The sequence below is a fragment of the Pipra filicauda genome, unplaced genomic scaffold (assembly GCF_003945595.2).
Source record: "Pipra filicauda isolate LSUMZ 115617 unplaced genomic scaffold, ASM394559v2 scaffold266_size1643727_pilon, whole genome shotgun sequence".
NCBI classification, from domain to species: domain Eukaryota; kingdom Metazoa; phylum Chordata; class Aves; order Passeriformes; family Pipridae; genus Pipra; species Pipra filicauda.
Genome location: NW_024104383.1, coordinates 294377 through 319052, shown reverse-complemented (window position 1 = coordinate 319052; position 24676 = coordinate 294377). Strand labels below are relative to the sequence as shown.

Below are 24676 nucleotides of genomic sequence, written 5' to 3'. Positions count from 1 at the left end.
TGTTTGCAGGACACACACACACACACACACGGAGATACACATCAGCACCCCTGCACTGCGGGTAGGGAGGTTGTGCCCCTCCAGAGGGGCATAACTATAAGAATCCCCTTGTACAAGAAGTCATATGGAAAAGCCAAGGGGAAATGGGTACCAGTTCCTCCCAGGGTGGGTCCATTTAGACACAAGAGGAAAATTTTTCACAATGAGAACACTCAGAATAATCTCCCCAGGGAAGCAGCCCCTGCTCTGCCTCTCCTGTGGGGGGCTGGAGGGCAGAGCCCACAGCAGAAGCCCCTTCTGTTGGCCGGGGGAGGGCTGGGATGAGCACGGGCACTCCCCAGAGTGGGGGGCTGGGTTCTGTGCTTGCCCCTCAGCTGAGCAGGGGCTGCTGTCTTGTAGCCTACTCCAACTCAACAGTGTGTCCTGACCTTGATGATGTTGGTTTAACTAGGATATGAAATGCAAATATAGCCTAAGCTCAGTAATTCTGGCACCCAGCAGAGAGCCTGAAGGGTGGAACACATCCCAGAAGGGTCAGCAAGAGCAGGAAAAAATTATATAGAGCAAATAAACAGAATAAAAGGCTTCTCACTTCTCCTGGCGCAGAGGGCTGTGGCTCCAGGGGATGCAGGAGATTGTGCTGCTCTGAGGCTTATCCTCAGGGACAAGCTGCTGATCAGGAGACAGAGGAAAGGCGAAGGGCAAGGAGACACTTTGTTTTTAAATAACTGCAAGCCAGGAGGGAGTCACCCCCATTCTGCTCCTTGGCTGACTCTGTGTCACCCATCACCCCACCCCACAGCCAGGGCAGTCACCTCAGGGATTTCCCTGGATCTGGGGCCAGACCTTCGGAGAGGGTTTAATGTGCAATCAGGTTGGGGAAGGGGGACATCCTGGGGGGCAGGGCAGGCCCCATCAAACTTCCCTCCCCTGCTTAGAGGAGCTGCTCTCGCCAGCCTTGTGGGGAGCTGAATATACCCTGAGCTACAGCTGCCAGACACTCAAAAAGTTTGACCATGTTAAAATACCTATTTTCAAATCAGGGTGAGGTTTGCACATTTTCAGTAATCTTAAGCACCCCAAATGCTGATCCTGGCTCTGCCTCCCCCGAGCAGAGCAGCTCACACACCAGTGGAAGGGTGACAGCCCAGCATGTTTTGGCCCCAGGGGGACGGAGGGACCCTGCACTGCCAGCTCTGAGCTGGCTTTGCCCGGCAGTCATCACGGCCTCAGCACCCTCGGCATCCCACTGCTGTGCACCTCGGAGCAACCCACGAGCAGCAGGCCAAGGGACACAGACCTGCAGCACCCTCGGGCCCACCAACGCTGGGACTCCCTGGGGGAAGGACGGAGGGGACACGTTTGGGTTCAGACGTGGCTGAGCTGATATGAGGGGTGTGCCGGGGACACCACGGGCAGAGCCAGAGGCAGGGAGGGCACTGGCAGAGGTGAAGCCACGGGCTGGTGTTCCTGGATGCTGCAGGGCAGCCCCACGACCCACTGGACACGGGAAGCACAGCAGGGCCGGAGGTTCGAGACGAGAGGAGCTCCCTCATTTAGGCATCTGCAGTGATGACTTATTAAAAATTTAAAACACAAATTACAACATTTACTGGGGAAGAATCACTTTCCTACCAATTACAGTTAATAGGGTAAAATTAATGTACCAATTAATATGGCTGCTTTTAAACTCGGTCTAATATGTTAAATACTGTTCCTATCTCTGTAAATGCAGCAAAATAAAGTGATGATCAGGATAGGAGCTAATAAAGTTTTGCTTCTCTGTATTTAAACTATTTGGCATCACTGACTTAAGGCACAGGAAAAAGGAGATTATTTAACATTTTAAGGTTTGTAAGACCCATAAATCATTTCATACATGCCATATTTGTTGAAAAGGATAGAATACATTCAATTTTACAGTATATTAAACTTCATCTAATTTGAACGTAAGAACAGACCAGCAAAATAAATGACCAATTTCTGAAGCAGAAATTACCATTTGGCTGCTGCCATTATGAAGCTGCTGGTATTTTATCATGTTCTTAACATAATATTGCTTGTCTATTGATGCATAGTTATAGTGCTAGCCCAAATTGGAAGGCGGTGAAAGAGGACAGTGCAGAGTTTTTTTTAATAGGCATCATTTGTCAGATGTTATTTCAGAGGTCTTTGCACTGATGATAATATGCAGATTAAAGCAGAAGTAAATAGGGAAAAAAAAGAGAGAGAGAGAGAGAGAGGGGGGAGAGAAAGAGGAAGGCAGAAAGGGAATGAGAATTTCAGCCCATTCTGGCTGCAGCAGGTGGACCAGCCCCGGTGAGGCCAGATAACAGTAATTAATCTGAGTTGAAGAGTTTTTTCTGAAACCCCACAATACTTGACAAAAGGAGGTTTCCTTCCTTGCATCCCAATGCTGCAGGGGCTGCAGGGACAGAAGGAGCACTGAGTCCCAAGGCAGGACCAGGGACAGAGTTCCCCCTACCCGGCATCGTCCCCCTCCTCTCTCCCCTTGCACCAGACACCTGAGCACAAATAAAAATTATGTTTAGTTTGCAAAATAGGAGGAAGGTATCTCCATCCTCTAGAGTTCATTGTTCTGCTAGACTTGGTATTATAGTGGCAATATATTACAGAAAAGAAAAATCAGCTGGCTGCTGCCTCCAGCATGACAATGGAAACCGCAAACACGTTGGAGCTGCAGCTGCCTGGAGAGGACCTGCCAGGGCTCTGCAGGCAGCTGGGGCACCAGGAAGGGTGCTCATGGTGAAGGAGTCCCACGTGCACAGCGTCCCACAGGGCACAGCATGCCATGGGACAAAGGGGCAACTCCAGTGCAGCAGGGACAACCACACTCCAAGACAGGGCCGGCAGTCAGGACCCAGCACCCTTAGTCCCTCCTGCTGCTCCTCAGCCACCTCAAACTCTTCAGGCAGCAGATGCTCTGCCAGGGCAGGACACCATCCCAGGGCAGGGCATGACCCCCAGGATAGGGCACTTCCCAGAGCAAGGCACTCCACTGGCAATGGGATCAGCAGCACCACTGACCCCAGCACCTGCCCCAGTGCTGCCCATGGGCACAGCTGCAGAGCTGAAACATCCTCCTACCCGATCCACCCAAACAGAAATGCTAAGATGGTTCATTTGTATTAAGGCAATCATCCTGTCCCCTAACCCCCTCCACTCCCTCGGTGAAGGGCTTTTGCTTCCTGCAGGCTGCCAGGAGAGAGGGCACAGTCTGGGGGCAGCAGGGGCACTGTGGGCAGCAGCACAGACCAGTGCTCCCCACTGGCACCTAATGAGAACCCCCCAAGCCTGGGTCTGCTTAAACCAAATGAATTGCTCAGACATTAGAGCTGGAATTGGGTTCCGTGCCTGCAAATCTGCACAGGGATATACTGTGCTTTAACATAGATTTCAATTACTTCCCAACCTTCAGCGTGATGATGCGACATTATGCTCCACTGTCAGGGTTTGCCAGCATGCTCCCACTTTTATTTCTCCTGTTAAATATAGTCTTTGCTGCGCTTCATTGATCTCTGAGCATATTCTGCTGTTTACAACTTTGATAATCTTTGTGTAATCTTCAGGGGTAATTGAATTCCGACAAACATTGCTGAATTTTAAGCACCACACAGATTTCAGTACACTGAAGAGCCATGATATGAAAGTCAAACCTGGAGACAGGGAGCAGCGCTTGCTCTTGGCTTCTGTCCTGAACATCAGGAGTTGAATCAGGCCCAGAGCCCAGGGACATTGAGAGCAAGTTAGAAGACATGGCTGGGGTGGGACCAGATCTATCCCAGAGCTTAATCCCAAGTAGCAAATACCATGTCATTTAATGATTTTTTTAATATACATCCCCAAAACTCTTCTGCACTTGCACAAAGTCCCAGGGAATCCCACTGGGTCTCACTCCGCTAGGATGGGATACAGTCAGCAGCTACCAATCTTCACTAAATACCTCAGGAATTGTCCTCGTACAGATAAATTATTGGTTTTATGGGCATATTTTGTGAATTAGACAAGGGGGAAAACATTGCAGTTGGATTTTGATGTAGAAGTTTTTTGCAGAGCCCATGGGGCACATGCACAGCGCTTCCATAATCATTATTGTTATTTATTATTTGCCAGCACCAGGAACGTGCCCAGGCCAGCGCAGTCCAGGTGAAATGTAGCTGCTGGGGCAGCACCACACTCCCAGAGCCCACAGACCCCAGGCACCCCCCCAGCCTTCCCCTCGCCAGGACATCAGTTCCACGTCCCCTGCCACAGCAGCACCCGTCCCTCCTCTCTCTCCGCTGACCCCCAGCACTGCAGTCAGGCACAGCCTCCCTTTTCGTGGCTGGAAAAACAGATGTCTTGCTTAAGGACATCAGATTTTTGATGCATTTCCTACAAACTTTAATTTCCCAAACCATCCTCGTTCAGGATGCAGGGGGACTGCTCAAGCACACTATAAATTAGTATGCCAGCAGAGCTGCTCCTGGAAGGGGGATAAGCTCAGCCAGACAAGAAGGAGCCTCCAGAAATCTCAGTGCTGGAAGGGAAAACTCGCTGCTCTCCCGCTGTTTGTGCTGGAGCTCTGTGTCTTCGGTTTATTGCAGCAGCAGCACACAACAGCCTCGGCACATCAAAGATTTTCTGCCAAAGGGTCTGAGCTGCACGGAGGGTCCCCATGCAATCGAAAGAAAAGGAATTAAAGGGCTGTCTGGCCTGAGAAAAGGGATATTGAATCTAATCCGAGCTGGTGTAATTTGGAAATCCAACTGCAGTTGTCCATCAGCAAAGGCAGCCACTGGCGAGGGAGGCTGTGGAAGACCAGAGTCCCCAGAATCAGGCCAGTGAAGGCTTAGTCCCACAGGACCACCAGGAGTCCCTGGGAGCCCCAGGATGGTGCAAAGCTTCTGTGCCCTGTCACAAGCCACAACCTTTTCCAGGAGTTTTTACACAGCCAAGGGACCCATGTGCAGGACACGTTGCTGTGAGTCAGAAAGGAGAAGCAGAAGGGAAGAGGCTTCAGCATGAGCCCTCCCCACCTTTGCTGTCTGCCCCAGCAGAGGTAGGGAGGGAAATGCCAGCTTCTCTCACAGCCAACCCAACTCATCCTGACACCCCATCCCCCATAGAAGAGCACGGCTTCCCCTATACCTCCTGCTTTGGAGGTTTTCGAGGAGAGACCAGACACCAATTACAATTGATTTAGCAGTTTCTGCAAGGATTTAACTTGGGCTCAGATACCTCCTCATAGTTCATTTGACATGGGTCATTGCACCAATATTTTACCTAAAGCAAGACAGAGTTTTTTAAGGTCCTGGATGGACCCAGTGACCCAACTGAGGTCCGAGTCCTCTGTCATATGACCCTCAGCTAAAGGCTCCTGCAAACTGCTTCCCACCCCATTTTCCCCACAGGCAGGAGCCTCGAAGGGCTTGTCAGGATTTCAGATGCCAGACATCCTTTACTTTACACCCAGGGTCTGGCAGTAAGGAAGTAGCCCAAGACTGATTGCAAAGTCCAGTGAAGAGCTGCTCCCTGAGCTGGGGTGCTGGTCATGACGCTCCTCGCTCAGGACAGTGTCAGCTCAGCTGCCCACCATCGACTGCCCACCAGTGTGCAGGGAATCACAAGGTGGGGGCGAGTGGTAAGGAGACGTGAAGGTGCATCAGGGCTACAGGACATTCCCTGTCCTCAACCCTGCAGCTGGCCCCTGGAACCTCCATGGGTGAGGAAAAGAGGGCAGAGAAACAGAGAGATGGATTCGGGCTCGGTTGTATCTCCTGCAGGACGGGGGGACCCTGATGGAGCCCCAGGGCTGGCCTTGCCCTGGTGGAGATGTGGGGAGCAGGCTGCAGATGACACCTCCCTGCAGCACAGTGCTGAGCATCCCCCAGCTGGAGAGCTGGAGCAGCGCTGCTCACAGCCATTGCTCCCCACATGGGCTTTATTTCCTGAATTAAAGAGCAGAATTATAATGAGACTTGACGTTACATTCCATAAATAGTCAAGCTAATCAGTGACCAAACCTGTAATTGATTCTTTTGCTGGTTCAATACTTAATACTACATGTTAAGCAATAGGATTTTACAATTTGCTATCACTTCACTTACAGAGAATTAAGCAATAAAAATCCATTCTGAGCACAAGCAGCAGGAAGGGAGCGACAGCTGCTAATACGTGAACAAGCCAATAAAGTGGCTCAACACTTGCATTGATATCTTGTTTTTCAAACTATCTACCCCTGTTTGATAGGGAATCCTGGTTAACATATGCAAGAGCAGTGTGAAACCCCATGGGAGGTAACGCCAAGGCAGGGAATGCCATGGACAAGGTGCAGGTGGCAGCGGATCACTGGCAGTTCCAGGGGGCTGGAGAGCCTGCAGAGCAGGTCACACCAAGGGGACCCCCCGGCCACAGGGCACTCAGGGGGCTCAGCCCAGCAGAGGAGCCCGCCCCACTGAGACACAACTATGCCCCAGGTGCAGGTGTGTTGGATCAGAGGGAGCCACCAGCTCCCTGCACTGGGAGCAGAGCTCCTGTCAGCCACAGGTCCTGGCCACTCTGCACAGGAGGAGGCACCAGAGGGGACAGCATGGTTGAAAAATGCTGCTTTTTAGAAAAGGTTGTTTGTTTTCAAATTTCCTGCACTATTTGCTTGATTTTATTCAAGGCAAAATTCAGACTGAGGAAACGGCTCCCACAGCCATTTCCACAGACAGGTACCAGAACTCAGCTTCAAACCATCGTGTTTTAAAATGCACAATCACCCACATTCCTCTTTGCCCACTTTGCCCACTTTTCCTCCTTGGGGCTCTTCTTGTGTTTCAGCACAAGTCAAGTTCTTTTCTGGGAGCTGCATGTGCTTCTGCTGAGTATTTAACCTGCAGCAGCAACAGCAGAGCCAGCAGTAGCAGATCTCACATATCCCCATTAAGGCAACACTGTCATATCCTGACCTTCAGCAAAAAACCCCACCTTTCTTGCCATGACTTGCTGAGCTCAGTGGTGTGGGGGGCATAGGGGGTGCAGCACACTCCCCAACTCGTATTACCTTTGCCAGTGCCTCGGCCAGGTCCTGTGCAGTGTGGAGGGAGAGGTGCTCTGGAAACACAATTATCATTGCAAGGGGTAGGGCTGTGCTCTGGGTCTCTGAGGGGGTCCAGTTTCCTGATGTGATGATTCAGGGAATCTGCAGAGGCACATTTTATGAATTCCACTGAAGCTGGGGAACTGCTGCATTAGGCAAACACCTCAATGATTGTCAAGTCAGCCCCGTGCTGTCAGAGCTGCTCTACATTTCCCAGGCCAGAGACAGCATATGCTCATCACCAGCCTGCACATCCTCTGCAGCTTCCAGCACTAGCCCTGCACATCTCCCCCAGAGCCCACAGGAGCACATCCTGTGGGCCCAGAGCCCTTTTCCTGGGATCTCTTCCAGGGCACCTGTCAAACACGTAGGGAGATGCTGCAAAGGAACCTCCTGAGCTGAAGTGAGCACCCAATGCTCAGCTGCTGCCTGGCCACCAGCCCCTGACTGCACAAGCCAAGCCAGCACAAGCACCACACAGCTGCTCTTCAGGGAAGCAAGAGCCAAGCCAGCAGAGTCAGATTAGGACCAAATCTGCCCCAGACATGCCTCACAGCCCTGCAGAATCTCCCCCCAGCATACCTGAGCCAGGCACACCATGCTGTATAGTTGAAATGCTGAAACGTGGCAAGGAAACAGATCTACTGCCCCAGAAAAAAGCTTTTGAATTAAAACTTTCAATAATAGCAAATCTCAGTTTTAATAGTGCAGATTGACACTGCCAAGAGACATGGCAAACAAAATCAAATTTCAGTGGGCTGGAGGAGAACATAGGAAAGTCAAACCCCATCATGAGGCACAGTGCTGAGCTGGGGGACCTATGGCTGCAGGGAGCCCCGAGGTGGGTGAGCGGGTACAGGGTGATGGCACAACAGAGTCCCAGGGAGCCACTGTCACCGCTGTCAGACTGCAGGCAGCACTGCTGGGTACTGGAATTATATCTTCAAAATATACCTGGCTAAAGAATTCACGTCTGACAGCTTCAAGTTTTAGACAATTTGTACAGCACTAGAATGTGTCACTTGTCACTGCAGATTCCTACAGGGAGCTGTGACCACACACCGGGCATGCCCTGCATCTGTTACAGGTGCATCCATCACCTCCTGCAGGCACCACATGGAAATCACTGAGTACCCAAGCAATGTGCTGCTGCCACCTCTGCAGTGAGGACACCTGGTCCCAGCACCCCATGCACATTCCTGCACCTCCACGGCCCCACTCCAGCTGTGCTCCACTGCTCACAAGGCAGGAAAACCACAACTTTGGTTGCAAGGCTTCTGCTGTCTCCTGGGGAAGCAGAAGAAGCAACTGGGAATGCAGATGACTGTGCAGACAGGAGGAAGGCAATAGCTGTCTGTGCAGAGCCAGGAGATCTCAACAGCACACAAAATCATGATCTCAGGTCCATTCTGGCAGACACTTGGGGACTTGGTGCTTCAGGTCCATCCTTTTCTGCCCAGGCTGCGAGCAAGAGCAGAACCCCCAGGTGCTGGTATCAGGAGAGGAAGGCACCCCACATCAGCCAGCCAGGACCTGGAGAGCTGCAAGCCCCCCAGGCATTTCTCCAGATAGGAGGACCTGGAGCAGCAGCAGGTCTAGCCTCACTATTACCAAAGCTCAGGACATACACCTGGTGTTTGGGGCTGAGCCTATGCCCAAATGCATTCTGCATCCTTCTGTCATTTCCTCTACAACACTCAACACCTCATCACCATGTGTCTGCTGCAGCCCAGAGCCTTCAACCATGGAATTATATGGTCTACCTTGACCAAAAGCTGAACACCTGCAAGGATCCAAACACATTTTCATTTGCCCACCTTATTCCAGAGGATTTAGGAGATATTCATCTCAAAACTAACAAAAATCCTTAAGTGGGTGTGCTGCAGAGCAGGAGGCATAGAGGGGGCACAGTCCTGTGCAGGTACCAGGCTCAGGAGGGCTGGCACAAAGCTCCCAGGGCACCTTTGGCTGGGCAGCAAACTGCATCTCACTGTTTTGCTCACTGGCTGTCAGTAAATTGACAGCCCTTCACTGCCTGGGGAAGAGAAGAGAGCCCAGACAGACACCCACCCCCCCCCCGAATACCCCACCCAGGCATTGAAAGCAATGCCCTGGCCCCCCAGGGAGGGGACAAGTCCCTCACTTTTCCCACCACTCTAAGGTTTCTCCAGCAATTGAGAGGCATCTGATCTTTCAGGAGCCTGATAGAGAGAGAATGCTGGTGTCATTACCAAGTTAATTAGAAAAACTCAAATGGAGCTTTAAACATTTTTATAATACATTTGGGTCTTTTTGGCAGGATTATTGCAATCTTTTGGGTTTCTATTTCCCATTAAAGCACTCTCAGTAGTGCACATATAAAAGCCATATGATCTTGGCTCCTTGCTGATTTTTTTCCTTTTTATTTTTCCTTTTTTTTGGGTAAGATTTATTAAATATTGTAATCAGTTAAATTTTGGCAGCTTAAACATTTTCTTTAATAGCCTTGTTAAATGTGGATTAGATTTAAAATCCCTGCGTCTGAACTCTGGAGCAGCAGTATTTATATGCAACGCTAAAAAAATTAAAAGCTTTACAAAGTGGTAATTACTCCTCTGCTGCAGGAGGAGAGAGACTGACTTTCTAAGTTATTTTTAGGCAAGTTTTCCAGCCTCACCCTTCCCAAACAATAATATACAATCATAATTTATTCCTCCTGAAGGACCACCCCCCAGGTGTGGCACAGCTGACCTGCAGAGCCCACTCCACCAGCTTTGGCTTTGTGACACCAGGAGCAGGCAGCGGCCCCTGCAGGACGCTGCCCCCTCTGAGGCCCCCCCACACCCTCCCTGGTGAGCGGGTCCCCAGCACTACCAGCCAGAAGCAGGAGCAGCCCAGCAACAGGTGGACAGGGGATGCTTCCCTTACAGCCCCCAGGGGCTCCCACCAGATGCAATGGGTGCAGCTGCAGCCCCCGGCTGGGGCAGCCCCTGCTCCTCAATCACCCCGTCAATGACACTTCTATGACTTTTGCCGTGTCTAAGTGATGCATCATCACAACTCCATGCCACGCTTGCAGGGAGCACAGAGACCTGGTTTTATGTTAACTGAAGCCCAGGAAAACTTTCAGGTGCCATTAAGAACAGCTAAAGCAGAGGGGACATTCCTTGTTCCTGTTTTCCCCTCCTTTCCTCACCACAGCAGCTCTGTATTGTGCCCAGGCTGGGACAGACCTGGTGTGTGGGAGCCTGCAGGGGCTCCCGGGGGCAACAGACTGGTCGTGGCAGAGGCAGCACCCACGTCTCTGGGAAGGGCAGGGAAGGTAAGCAGTGATCCACAATACATGCCGATGACACCAGTTTAGGTGAACACGAGCAGAGCAGAACTTCAGGACATGCCATGGGGCACCAGCCACTGAACAGGGCACACCTGGGCACCACAAATGCAAACTCACAAAGAGAGGAGGGCGGCTGGACTCACCACCTCTCACACCCCTGGGAAGGTTTGGAAAAGCCGGCCTGGCTCCTGAGGGTGGGTTTTTTCAAGGCAGCATGTCCTGCTGGGATAGGAGCAGGGCAGGGCAGGGTGAGACCCATGCACAGGACTGCAAGGTGCATCTCAGCAGCTGTGCCCGAGTCAGCAAAGCCTTTCTGTGAGAAGGCAGGATTGCCAAATGCCCCTTCGGATAGAATGGAAGGCAGCTGGAGGGTCCCAAGAGATCCCTGAGGGTGCCCAGAGGAAAGTTGCCGAGCTTGTAGGCAGCACCCTGAACTCTAGGAAAGTAAAACCTCCCTGGGAAGGAGGGAGGGTTCGAGGGCTCCCCGAGCAGTGCTGAACCACAGAGCTTCCCTTCACCTGCACAGCAGTGCGAGAGCACGGAGGAATCCTCCCCCACAGCCCTGCCTGGGCAGCTCCAAAACTCCTCAACACCTGCGGTTGGAAGGATGAGCTTTGCTGAATATTTCTGAGGAACAGAAGGCACCTTTGGGAGCATTACCTGTGTTTTAATGAAGCTTTTTGCCATTGAATGTAAGTCAATTTTCTTGGAGTGATTACCCTATCTCTGGAGGGTATTGTAGGAAGAGATGAGAACCAGAGAGGGCCAAGAATAATATCAAGCACTGTAACAATTCTCAATAAGGAGAGACAGAAAAACAAGGTAGAAACAGAATGAATAAATAATGGTGTAAGAGACAGTCTGGGAGCTCCTCTTATCCCACTCTCATAACAAGAGGCGATATGATATTGAACTAAAAGGTGGAATAAAAGGGAAACACCTTACTCATGTGAGCTGTAATGAGTGTGTGGGGCCCTGCACAAGCCCAGGTGCTCCCCGGGGAGCGGGTTCTTGGCTCTGCCTCACAAGCACAATACCTTCAGCCCTAGATGCAGAGAAAGAGCTTGGGATCCACATGTGGCTTTGGTCCAGGTGGCAAACTGGATCCCTCCTGCAAGAGGCATCTCCCTGAGCTGGGGAAAATTTTGGAGTCAGGGTTTTTAGGCTGAGGTCCCTGCAGCTGGATGCAGGAAGGATGCTCTGCCAATGCCCTTACATACCGATGCTGCACTCCCACCCTGGGGTGCTGTTTTCTATCCTCTGGACCTGCAGGTGGTCCTGCAGGGACTATCACAAAGCCACAGGTGAAACATGGGAGCAAACAGAAGTAAGAAGTGCTAATGCAGGAAGAGGCCATGAGCAGACTGTTCCTGCCTCAGCCAGACCTCTGAAGCTGGCTCCCGGGGAAAGGACTTCAGGGAACAGAAACTCTCCTTAGTTCTGCACCAGAGAATGAAGACTATCTCCTTTTAAAATTCATAAACCAACCCAGACTGTAAGTTACAAACTAAGGAGCTCCTATTTACATATATCACTGCAACAGCCACAGTGCTCGTTATGAATTATTTAGCATGATGCTCTCTCACACCAACCCTGCTCACTCCATGTCCTCCTCTCAATTAGGCCTTTATGGCAGAGGGGTCAGTAATAACAGGTCACTTAACTGTAAATAAAAGTGACACTGGGAGATATGCCAGAGTATTTATTTGTACTGCTGTAATACTGTAAAAATGTGTTTATGAAGATCAGCTCCTCACGTTTACTTGTCATGCAAAAAATGTGTTTAGCAAAACGCACATTACACACACGTTACCCCCAGCAGATGTGGTCTCTCAGCATGTGGGGGTGCTGAGCCCGCTGCCAGCTGCCCTCAGCTGTGCCCCCTGCCCACTGCCTTGCTGGTGGCAAGGCAGAAGCTGTGGTGGTTTGAATGGTGCTGGGGAACCTCGGGGAGGTGCTCGCCCGGCCCAGTGTGAGGGGACGGCTCCCATGACATCGTATCCGGGCTCAGGACAGTGCGGTCCCAGCAAGCACCCAGGACAGGAGCCAGGCAGGCCTGGGAGAACCGCCAGGAGAAGTTCCTCAAATTAAATGTTTTGTGGCAAAGAAGCAAATTTGCTGACACTGAACCTTCTCAAGCCTGAGTTCGGCATTGTCAATTTATTCGGCTTTTCAAAAGGACAGTGCTTTAAGCAGAAGTTTTGGTGGTTTTCCACCTGACACCTTTAATGTTCTTAAAAAGTAAAAATTCAGTAAGGACATTAAGTTCTTCATTTTGGACCAATTAAGAACTTCCACACACAGAAAGGCTGCCCTTTGTTCTGTGTTTTATGGAGCTCTCTGCTTTGTAGAAGTTTTTGAAAAGTCATTTAATGTCAAACCAATGTTTCTGGGGTTTTTGAGCCTCAAGCAAACAGAAAAATCACCTTTTTGCTCCACTCTGGGCAGCTCTCTGTCAGCTGGCAGCTCCTCCCCTCTCTGCCTGGCAGCCTCCATCCATCCCGTCTTTCAGTCTCCACTGGCACGACTGCACCACGGCTCCCTCCTGCTGGCCAGCAGAGGGCATGGCCCCGGGGAACGGCGGGGACCCTGTGGCCTTCAGCCGGGCAGGGATCCCACCGACCTTGGTCTGCAAAAATCCACAAATTCATTTTCCATGAGTGGGACCAATGGGCATCAAAAATCAAACTGCTGCCTAAAGGAGCTACTTGTCAGCAGATGATGTCCCTGGTACTGTCCTCAGTGCAAGGGGATGGAGAGGAGTATGGGAGAAGGGTCCCTGATGCCCAGTACATCCCTGTACAGATGTAACCCTGGTCCCTTGTCCCCAGAGGATGTGACCAGCCCAACCTTGCTTTTCTCTGTGCCTTTGCAAAAGGCTCTGAATCCCAAATCCCACGGAGAACAACAGCAGTATCTCCCTCCAGAATGCCAGTGGGTGCCCAGGCCCCAGAGCCAAGGACGACTGCTGCATCCCCCCTGACTCGGTGGGACAGGGCAGTGGAGTTGGGGGCTGCTCTGCCACTGCAGGACAGGCCTGGGTCCCACACAGCCAGCAGCAGCCCCTTCCCAGGGCTCAGTGCTGCTTTTCCCAGGAACTGTTATTAGCCTAGTATGGGAGGTGATAATAACAAACCATTAATGGGAATCTGTTTGAGTGCCACTGTGTGGCAAGATCGTAAATTAATGGTCGTTTCATTTATTGTCATTTTGTCCATAACAAGATGCTGATTTTCCCCTTGGGATAATGAAATTGATCTGTAAGAACCATAAATCGTCCCCGTGGTGTGGCTGGAGCCAGGTGCTGGATTAACAGGCTCATGGCAGAGATGTAAAAGCCCATGAATCGCGTGGTGGGGGGGAGAGGATGGCTGCGCCGGGGGGGGCCCACACTGACATTGCACTGGCTCCTGTGTTGGAGCACTCCACAGGCTGACAGTGAGGTATCTCATGTATCACACCAGGAAGATGCAACTATCCCTGGGTGGCTTACATTTTCTGCTCATGGAAAATTGTTTTTTAAAGACAAACCAAAACAGCCCAAGACACTCCCTGACCTTCACCCCTTCAGAGGTGTCCCAGACAGATGCTGCCCAGCCTGCCTGTGCACCAGCAGCTCAGGGTCAGCCAGGAAGAGGATTGATGGCTTCTGCTGCCTTCACCTGGAGCATAAAACAAAAACACATTGGAAATTTATAGCATCTATTGAGCTGAAAGGCTTCTTTTGCTTCATGTTCCCTGATGTTCCCAGGACTCCCAGCCAAGCACCTTTACGCAGTGAACAAGTCTGGCTTCACAGCAATGACCACCTGGAAATAAAAATTAAGTGAAAGTTTCTCATAATTAAGTCTTTAAATGGAACAAGGAGTTAGAGCTCTTAGGGTGATAAGCACCCTCCCCATCCCATTGCAGAGGCACCAGCCAGAGCTGCAGAGACACATACCCCACTCCACGTCTGTCCTGCAAGGAGCTGGCTGTGGTGGCAGTTTGGGCAGCAAGGGGGCTGCTGGCAGTCACTGACCTGACCAGTCACTGTCCTGGTCACACCAGTGGGACACCCCTTCTCTCACCCCTCAAGTGCTTTAAATGCCTGCTTGGTGCCTGATGGAGCCCTCACTACTTCCCCCTTTCTCTCTCCTCATCTCACTTTCACAAAATGAGAAAACCTTGCCTGGCTCAGGGCAGGATGTGGCACCAGGGCTGGCTGCAGAGGGGTCCTGTGGCAGAGGAAGACACTGGGGAAGAGACCCCCTGGGACCCCCTGCTGCCCCCAAGAGCCCTCTCCAAACTGGCACCTTCTGAGGCAGGGTGTTGAGAAGGCCTTACAGATTTCTGGGTTTTTTCCTTGCATAATTCAGCAGAGATATAATTTTGAATAATGCTATTTTTCTCACTCAGATATGAGAAATATTAACTGGCCAAACTTTGCTGTGGCTGTCACCATCCTTTTAGCAGTGTGATTGCCAGCAGGGATTTATCGTCCTCTCTGCACCTGGGTTATTTGAGTTTTGCTTTGCTGCAGGGCTAGGGCAACAATAAATTTCCTTCTCCTCTGGAACATGCTCTAACCTCTCATTTTCTAATAAAGTGTTAAACCTTGGAGCAGCCCACACTGGCTCCAGTGCTGGAGAGGAGTTCCAGCTGAGGCGATGAGCTGCCTGCTGCAGGCTGGAGGGTACCCTTAGGGGCCAGGAATCTCTTCCCATGGTGGCTCTCATGGATTTTGGCTTTGTTTTCCAAGAGAGCCCCCTCCCCAGGCAGAGGCCTCCAAGGCTGATCCCTAGCAGCCCCACGACCAGCGGAGAGGAGAGCCTGAAGGCAATCAGGGAGGAGGTGCAGGAGAAGCCCCCAGATCCACTCAGTAAGGCCTGACCAGGACAGTGACAAAAGGGAGCAGCTTGGAGAGATTCCCCACCCCACAGTCAATGTGTCCCCAGTGCAGCCTCCTGCCCACTCCAGCCCACGCTGGAGCAGCACACGGCAGAATTGACCCTGACTGGTGGTGGAGGGACAGTGAGAGCCACCAGTAGAACTGAGCCCATCCCCAGCATGGGGTTTGGGCTGCTAAAAAGGGTCCCAGCTGGCAGCCTGCCACCCCCCATCATCCCAGCCCTTCCTGCTCCTGTAGGGCTTCAGTAGAGGTTGACAGAGCAGGAAGGATGATGTGTGAGTGGGTGGGTGGTGATCTGGTGCTGGTCCCATTACAGAACTGTCGGCAACTGCAGCACCGGGCTTCACCAGCCCAGCTGGTTGGTGAGTTACAGCAAGAGGCCGTGTTGTGGTGATAAGGTTTTTTTCAATATATTCTGTTTGCATTGGCATTGGTTTCACTCTTTCTCAACTGACTGATAAAGCCCTAGACAGGGGATTAGTCCTCTTGGAAGCTAAAGAAAGAGGTAATTTGAGTTGTTTATAGCCTGCAGGGGTAGAATCAAAATGTACAATACTGAGAGAGTCAAACTTTTACAGCGTATGGCAGAGCCATAACTCAGAGCAAGTATCACACATTACAGTCCTGTGAAATGCATTTCTGTGACAAAAGGCTGGAAAGGCAGAAAGAATGAGAGGAATTAATCTGTTCTTGGGACAAATATTGTAATGAAGACAAGAAATGCCAAGAAAATTAACCCCTGCCTGGTTCAGTGTTGGCATCAAAGCGTTTAACCCAGAAGTCTTAACTCTACACTTTGGGCAGCATCAGAAACAGCCCTTGCCCTAACAATTCTGCAGTACAGGCACAGGGGAGCCCCAGCCTGACCTTGGCTTTTCTGTGCTAAAAGAGTAGCAGCTTTCCCTCAACTGGGTTTTGCTGGATTTTCATAGCTATTAAATCTAATTGCTGAGATAGAGTTATAAAATTATAATTTTAACCATGCAATTTAGATGGAGTAACTGGTCGCCTATTTCTGTGATTATCCCTGATTATTAAATGAACAGCTGCCTCCAAATATGTTTGCAACAAACTAATTTAATGAGTGCATGTGCCTGAATATTCATAGCCCTGATTCGCGGCACAGACTTTTTCACTGTGGCTTTAAAAGTTAATTTATCCCGGCAATTTAAATAAATCCACTTCCATCAGCCTTGATTCAAGTTCCACACTTTAACACTGAGTTTGGCAGCAAGAAAGGTGTACCAGCATCTCCTCAGCAGCCACTCGCATAGAGCACTGTCAGAGCACAGACACCGGCACAAGTGTCAATCCCAGGCTTCTCCCATGCCTTATTTGTGGGTTTGACAACCCTCCTCTGTGCAGCACTAACACAGTGTGACACTCCACAGTCTGTTTGTTTTAGCTTTTCTGCTAAACTTTGCTACCACACCAAGCAGTGTGAAAAATAATCTGCCTCCCCCAAGCACTGAAATATGGGTATGGCTGGCCAGCGGACAGCCAGCCAGTGGTTCTCCTGGCTGCCAGGCTGGTGTCGGCAGAGGAATGTCTCCTGACAGCCCGGCAGTCATCCTGGCATCAGGAATTTCATTTTCATCCTTACAAAGGAGGTGTCTTGTGTTGCCACCAGCCAACAGGTGGCAGAGGGCTGAGGGGCAGAGGGGCCAGGAGCATCCCAGGCAGCAGTGCTGGTCTTCCCAGCCCGCAGTGTGCCAAGGGCAGCCATGGAGCAGCCACAGTGGCGAAATACCACCACACCCAGGGGTCAGGAGAAGGCAGTGGGACAGTCAAGTGTCCTTTGCTTGGCATCTGGCCACTCCAGCCATCACTTGTGGACCCAGACAGGTGCAGACAGCACAGACCGGGGCAGAGCTGTGCCAGGGTCTGGCTCCACATGGGATAAATGCTGCTGTCCCCAGCCTGGCCTACAAGAACACAACTTGGACTTAAATCTCTGTGCACCCTCCAGAGCAAGCCGCACTGCTACAGACTACTGCAGCATTTTAATAATAGTCACAGCACAATACAGACTGCTTAAAAACCCAAAAGTACTGCCCTGTAACATGAGCGGGTGCCCGAGAACAGCTATTTCACCTGATGCTGCTCCCACCATGAAGCACCAGAGTTCCCCCTGGGGTCTCCCAACCACTGCAGCAGTGTGCAGCCTCTGGACCCTGACAGAAACCTCCTGTGCTTGGGAATGTGCTAGGATTTACATACTTACTGGAGAGAAACAGCAGCTGCTCAGAAGGCAGGCTCAGTTCCCAGAAGCATTTCCAAGATGCCTATTAGGCAAATGCTGGCAGGCCATGCCCAGGTTCTCCAGGCAATCCATCCATCCTGCCCCTGTAGAATATCGGCAGCCACTCCGCTGGAACAGGCAGGCACCAGCCTGGAACGCCAAGCCTAGTTGGGCCAGTGACTTGTGCAACCTCTGAGTGCAACAGCTTCCTCACATCCCCATAGACATGTCCCTTGGCAAGCAATCACCATTAAAAAAACAGTCTTTTAAAAGCTTTTATTAAAAATCCAAGAAAAAAAGAAAGAAAAATCTGTTAAAGCATTTGAAATGTAAAGCAAGGCTTTCATTTCAACAGCTTCCCTGCTGCCTTTTGTCTCTTCCTGTACAGAGGTTTCACAAAAAATCCACAGTTTGACAGACATTCAGATGATATTAAAGAAGGCAACATCTGATTGTGGGGGAAAAGAAACAGTTCAGCTGAGCTGGGCCGGAGCTGTTGGACTGTGACCAGCTGCTCTGCAGAACCAAACGCCAATGGAAAGGAAGGCTCAGAGGGGCTTGGCAGCCCCTGCTAGAGAGAGGAGCCCATCCCACACTCACAGCTTTCCCAGCTCCCCAAGCCCAGCATATCCTTCCAGGGGACATCCCTCCATCAGTGTGTCCTGGGCCCCCAAGTGTGGTGAGTCTGGGTCTGGCTGGGGGGGTCCCCCATCTCTGCAGTTCTCATGGCTGAACAGCACCATCTCCCCAGTTTTTCTGAGGGAGCCTGTCCCCACGCTGGGTGCTGAGACTGCATCACCTGAGAGGCCATTTGCCGTGGGTGGGCACAGGGAAGGGCACCTGCTCCAAGAAATTTCCTCATCGCTGGCCTCTGCTTGTCCTGGGCATCACCTAAGGAAATTTCCAAGGATTCACATGAAAACTCATCCCAGTGTAACCAGTCCCTTTGGAAGAAACCAGAGGTTCTCCTCAGCCCCTACACGGCTTCTCTCAGCCCTGTGTCCCTGCTCTGTGGGATTGTTCCCGTGGGCAAAGCAGGAGTGGGCCCTTTCCTGGGACCAGGGGCTCTGGGTCCCTGCCCTGGGAGCAGGGCTCAGCAGGGATGCCACTCTCTTGGCACTTGGGAGGCAGGAACAGGCACCAAGGAACACTTCTGCTGTTCTAACAAGGAGCGATAGATTAAAAAGCTAGTTAAAAATTCATCCAGGAGAGGCAGAGTTTCCCAAGCATATCAGAGTTAATATTTATAAAGGGGATTGTTGCTCAGGCTCAATTATCCTAAAAGCTTGGTACAATTGATGCATTGGAGAAACCACGAACACAGGCATGTCAAGGGAAAACCATTCCCTGTGACTGCTAACAAAATGCAATCAGATCTGCAGCATGTGGAGCCAATTGATTTTCAACAAGTCATACAATGTAAACAAATGATTGATTCTCAGCGCTTTCATTTCTGAGCAAGCAGCCAGACACCTCTCCAGCTCCCGGCGCAGGTGAGGCTGGAGGGAAACACGGCTGCAGCGGGGCGGCCGCAGCCCTTTCATCAGCCAGCCAACAGCAGGAGCTTTGATTTTTGTTCCCTCAGCCCCTTAAGCAGCCACTAAATAATGAACAGTTCCTCATGTAAGCAGCCCCCGATCATGTGAAATCCTTCTGCTGCCAGTGGTCATGTCAGACCACTTTCTGCCTTCACTGGGAGTATGGAGTTTCCTATTTCTTTTGCATTTTGCCTCCTCTGATGTTTCCAGCTTTGCTCTGATTTACTCGAGACAGATGAGACAGAATATCTCCGAGAGCTTTATCACTGCTTTCTCAGTGGCTGCAGCAGCGGCAGCGCGCTGGTGTGTGTCTGCGCCGGCCGTTCGGCGGCTGCTGAAATCGCTCCCCGCTCCCTGTGAAACCAATAAGCCGATACCACTGCACCGGCGGCTGCCGGACCGTGCCCCTGGGTATGTCAAATTAAACCAGCGCCGGCAGCCTGGCCGTAACAGCACCTGTCCCTGGGCAGGGGTGGGCACCCGGGAGCTGGGGCTGCAGCTGTCAGTGCAGCATCCACCCCCACCAGTGGAGCCGCAGGGCACCGGGGTGACGACCACTGGCACATCTCCCTTTCCCCTCATCAGCGCCCCTGCTCACGCCCTCCCGCTGTTGCGGCGCCGCGGAGGCAGCGGTGCGGGGCAGTGCGTGCTCCCGCACTGCCCTGAGCCTCGCTGGGTGCTGTCGGGATTACCGATCTGAGGAGACGAGTCACGTTTCCATGAACTGTGATAATCATTGCAGCAATAGCTTTAAAACTGCGTTTCCAGAGCTCCACCACCCGCCTGTTTCCGCCCCGTGTGCAGTGATGAGCTGTCGGACACTTATGCAGCACAGGGTCCTGAGGGTCCCCGGGCAGGGGGAACCACTGCCCCATGTCCCAGAGCCCCAGGGGACAAGGACCTGGATTTCTGTTCTCCCAAAGCTGCCAACCACCTTATGCCAGCAGTGAAAGCTGCCCTGGGGGCGGTGGGTCCCCGGGCAGCCCCGTCCGGGCGTGCAGGACGGGGTCAGCACGGGGCCGCCTCCTCAGATGTCCGGCGTGGGCTGCAGCTGCCCTCTGGCTACGGAACCGAGTCCTTCCCAAGAACAGCCTGCTCTTTCCAGAGCCCCCGGCGTTAGGCATTCACTGATCCCCCGCTGGGGGTTCCCGGAGGCGCCAGAGGCTCGGGGCTCCCCGGTGCCCGCCCGGCGGTCTGTGTGGTGGGACAGGCGCTGTGCCGAGGGTTGGTGGTGCCTGCGGTTTGCCGGGGGCTGCCAGGCACAGTGCCCGCTCCCTGCGCCAGGGCTTGGCACCATTCCCCGCAAGTGGGCACAAATTCTTCCTAAAACACAGAGGAGGCTTGCATGGGCGCTGAGAGATTCCTGCACAGACGCCACCAGGGCCAGGAGTGTTTATCTTTAAAATTAAAATGGTCTTTTTAAAGCAGATTAAAACTCATTGTGAAAGTAACCATGAACATCTGTGATCTCCCCACAAAGGCCTTCCTGGCTCTTTTAGAATTTGCCCTGTTCTCATTATAGTATCAGCATAATTCTGCCTCTTTATTTAAAGCCTGCAAGATATTTATATTTCAAATAATTTTTACAGAGTTCAAATGTGCATCACAAGCTGTTTTTTCTACTTATGTATTAATTGTATGTGTGTGCCCAGTGCTAAGCCCGATTGCCATGTAATTTGTACGACGTAATTAACCATGTAGAAACCATATTACATTGTGTTTGGAAGAGTTACATCCAGTTAATCGAATTGACTAATAACATGTTTTCATTTAGTAGCATGTACTGTATTTCCAGTGATTGAATTAACGTCATGTTAACGGCTGCTTTTTGCAACAACATTTGGCATAAATGGCATTAAAAATTGATGTTCGTACAAATGTATTTTGAATACAGCTCAGCATGTGGCCTGGGAAAACACTCCTGTTGTTTATTAAATCAGCTCCGCTTGTGAGTGTGCTCCGAGGCACAGCACTGTTGCCCTGCCCATGTGCTGGGACCCCTGGGACCACTGTCCCCCTGTCCTGCTCTGGATCTGAGCCGCCCCAACGGTGGTACAGACTCCTCTCGCTCCCTTGGGTGGCAGTGCCTGGAGTTAGAGTTGGGCTTGTGGGACACATTTTAGAGGGGATCTCTGTTCATCAGGCTGTGATGGGAAAGCTCTGGGCATCTGCTGGTAGAGGGAGACGAAGAGGCAGCACCAGCCATGCCCCTTGGAGAGCCCCCCCCCCACTGTGCCTGGCCAGCCTGCTGGCCTCTCCCACAAAAGCCACGAGGACCGGATGGACAAATGCTCTGCAGCCACCTTCTTCCTTCCTGTCCATGTTTGTAGATTGTCCCCAGGGAGGTTGATCAATGTGCCTGTAGCCAGGAGGCTCCTGCTTGCTTTGACCCGCAGTGGGAAACAACCGGTGTTGCCTAAAATCTTAAGGTATCACCAGAACTGCAGTGTCTGGGCCCCTCTCCACAGCTCTCCCTCTCTGGAGGAGCCAGGAGAACAGGCTCAAGGAGCACAGCCAGGCTGGTGGTGTCCAAGTCTGCAGCCACAAGCACAATGAAGGAGCCTGAGCCTGTTTCTCCTTGAGGGATTAAAAATACTGATTTTTTTATTCTATACCCAGCAGCGCATCCTGTTTCTGCTGGGAGGGAGGGGTTTGGTTTAAGATACTTGTGAAAGCAAAGGAAAGAAAGGACAGGAAAATTGTTGGTTTTGGTGGCACTTGTCTGGGAGCCAGGAAAGCAGAAAAATAAGGCACAGATACATTTGTGCTGATGGCAGCCTGATGTCGTCTCCTCATACACATTTTCTATGCTGTTGCAAAAACGCTTTCTCCTCACCTATGTAAGCACCACTCCTGCAAAAGACACCATGAGAGGTCTGTGAGCCAGGGGTGCTTCACAGCTCTGCAGGAGAGAAAGTTTCCCTTCCTCGGTTTGCCATTTTCTTTGCAAGTTATACAGGCTCCATTCTCCATCTCTCATACAGTCACTGCTGATTAGTTGCACAGGTGAACATACCTGTACCCAGCCTGCACCATGGAGAGGGACACGCCGGAGCTCCGTTCCTGCTGCTGACGTGGCCAGCTGTAACCCCATGGCATCCACAGTCTGTGTGGGAGCAGCAAGGAGCCGCTGCAGTCGCTTGTGCCCTCCAGCACTGCCCATCTGCATGTGCCACCCCCGGCATGGTCTGTGCACAGTGAGGGAAGGAGCGTCCTGCAGATCCTGTTGGAATGGGACACGTGGTGAGGCAGGCAAGCTGAGCTGGACAGCACAGTGCAGCAGGGAACAGCCTTTGCCTTAGTGTGTGAGCAGGTGTGGGCTGACCCCACCAGCTAGGAATGCTGCTCCCAGGAGCCCTCAGCACACGGCAACCCGAGCTGATCCCTGCGGGTTTCACGGACTCAAGCTCCACCAGAGAATCAGCACAAAGAGAACTGACAGCTCCGACTCATGGGACTGTACCTCGTTGGTCCCCAGTGTGTCATTGCATCCCACCTGAGACATCGGTGAAACAAAAGCGCACCTGGAAAGAAGCTTAAATCACAGAACCACAGAGCAATTAAGTCATGTTCATACAGAGCTATTAGTGCTGATTCTCACACTCTTTACATAGGAGCAGCACATAATAATAATTTCCAATTAAATTACGTTTCTCCAAGGTGCATTAACAACTTCTATCCGTCCGATTAACTGGACCCATCTCTGCTGCATGGAGCAGTTACACCACTCCAGAGGGAAAGCAGACAGTTAACAACACCCCCTGCTGTGGTGCTAATGCAGGAATACTGCTGTAAGACCCATGGGCACACTCACTGCAAACTGTCCACCCAAACACAGCTCCTGGTTCTCTGCCCCATGCTGTCCAGCGCTCTGCTCACTCCTGTGGAGTGACACAGGAATACGCCAGTGCCTGGGCTCCATTCTGGCACTCAGCTCTCACTGCTGTCTTCTCCCAGGACATGGTGCCCAGCAGTTCTGCCAAAGGCAGCTTTGGTGAGGAAATTGCAGAGGGCCTAATTTGTGCAGGAAGAGCTGACCTGCTGCCATGACCCAAGGATGAGGGTTTATTTACTTGAGCGGGATGAATAATTCCATGCACATTCTTTGGGCACTCAATTCTTCAGACTCCTCTTGGTGAGAAATGGAGATTCCTCCTATGAAGGAGAGAGAGCATCTGTGCAGGAGGGCAGCAGCAGAGGGCCAGCACATATCTGAAATACAGCGAATGGGACACCCAGATGTGTGCATGGTGACTCGAGTGTGTCTGCAGAGAGTGCACAGACACGGGAGCAGCTGCGCCTGAGATGGAGCCTGAAGGCACCTTCCTACCAAATAGGTAAGCAGAGATCTTAAAAAACAGTTGCCTTCTGACCCTGGAGCTTTGTAAATCAGGTCAGTACAGCTCCATGAACCCTGCCACTTCCTCATGATTGCAGTTCCTCTGTGGGAGTGACCACCTCAACACCTCTTGGGGATTGAAGTAAATTCCCCTGTGGCGGGAGGCAGTGCAAATACGGGAACAGGCAGGTGCACCCAGAGCAATTGCCTACACCCATGTGGACACCAGGCAGCTGCATCAGGGAACAGTGAGACTGGGTGGGCATCAGAACATCATCAGGGTCCCTAAACCAGCAACACATTGAAATGAGCAGGGATAGGACAGAGACAACCCATATGGGAGAGGGAGAGGTCTTTTCCAGGAGGCCTGACAGGCCTCTGACCTGCGCTGGAGGGGAGGTGCTGGGATGGCAGAGGCACATGTGTGTGTGTGCACCCATATGCCCGTGCCCATGCTGCAGGGAGGGGAGCGTTCTCACTCATTCTGTCCACAGGCACAGCTGACATACACTCAGGAGCACACAGTTATCAAAATGTTATAAATTGCTGCCTTTTAAATAGTGTGGTAATTTGCTAGTCCATTACAGGAGGAGCTGTAGTATACAAGGAGCGTGCTATGAAAAATTAAGCCTTCTGCGTCACTGCTGACCTCCGCAGCTGAGGTGCTCTCAGAACTGCTCCATTATGTCAGCCTGCCCTGAGCAATTAGCCACCCCTCAGCGCTCATCTGCGTGTCACTGTGCCTCGGAGGACAACACTCGCCTGGCAGTTCCTTTCCCGGAATCGTTCACTGCGGAGGAGGTTCCACTCATGACTCCATCAGCCCAATGGTCACCAGGAGATGGCCCCAGCAGGGGACCCCAGCGGCTCTGCAGCCACCCCTCCTGCTGTAATCAGTGCACTTGTGTAGCCATCACTGTGAGCTGTGACACCTAATTTTAAAGCAGCAGTTTCACTCTTTGAATTCCTCAGGCTTGGAAACAATCCGTTCTTGCGAGAAGCAGTGTTTTCAGTGGAAGGGCTGCTGCCCAGCATGGTCCATGCAGAAGGCAGCCTGCTCCACCATGGCAGCACTGATGCTTCCCAGCAGGATGTGTTCCTCTGGAGCAGAGATAGCCATGCTCCCCCCTCCAGGTTCTTGCTGACAAATGCACAGGTCTCGTCTTCTCATGGCAGTCCTCAGCCCTGTCCCAGTCTCATTACCTCCAAGTTTCAAAAAATCCTACTTTTCCAGTGTTGAAGCAAACTACAGTTTTTCTACAT

The 24676-nt window shown here is 51.7% G+C and overlaps 1 long non-coding RNA gene across 5 annotated transcripts in view; it reads right to left on the bottom strand.

The window, feature by feature from the left end:
• Nucleotides 1-24676, bottom strand: part of LOC113995683 — a 150657-nt gene that overhangs the window by 10806 nt on the left and 115175 nt on the right. For 2 of the 5 annotated variants that reach the window (XR_005563910.1, XR_005563907.1), the window contains exons 4-5: nucleotides 22091-22297; nucleotides 12830-14065 (exon numbers count right to left, since the gene is read on the bottom strand). This is a non-coding gene — a long non-coding RNA (uncharacterized LOC113995683). Of the gene's footprint in view, nucleotides 1-12829; nucleotides 14213-22090; nucleotides 22298-24676 lie in introns of all 5 variants that reach the window. The other 3 variants (XR_005563909.1, XR_005563908.1, XR_005563911.1) reach the window with 3 other exon arrangements.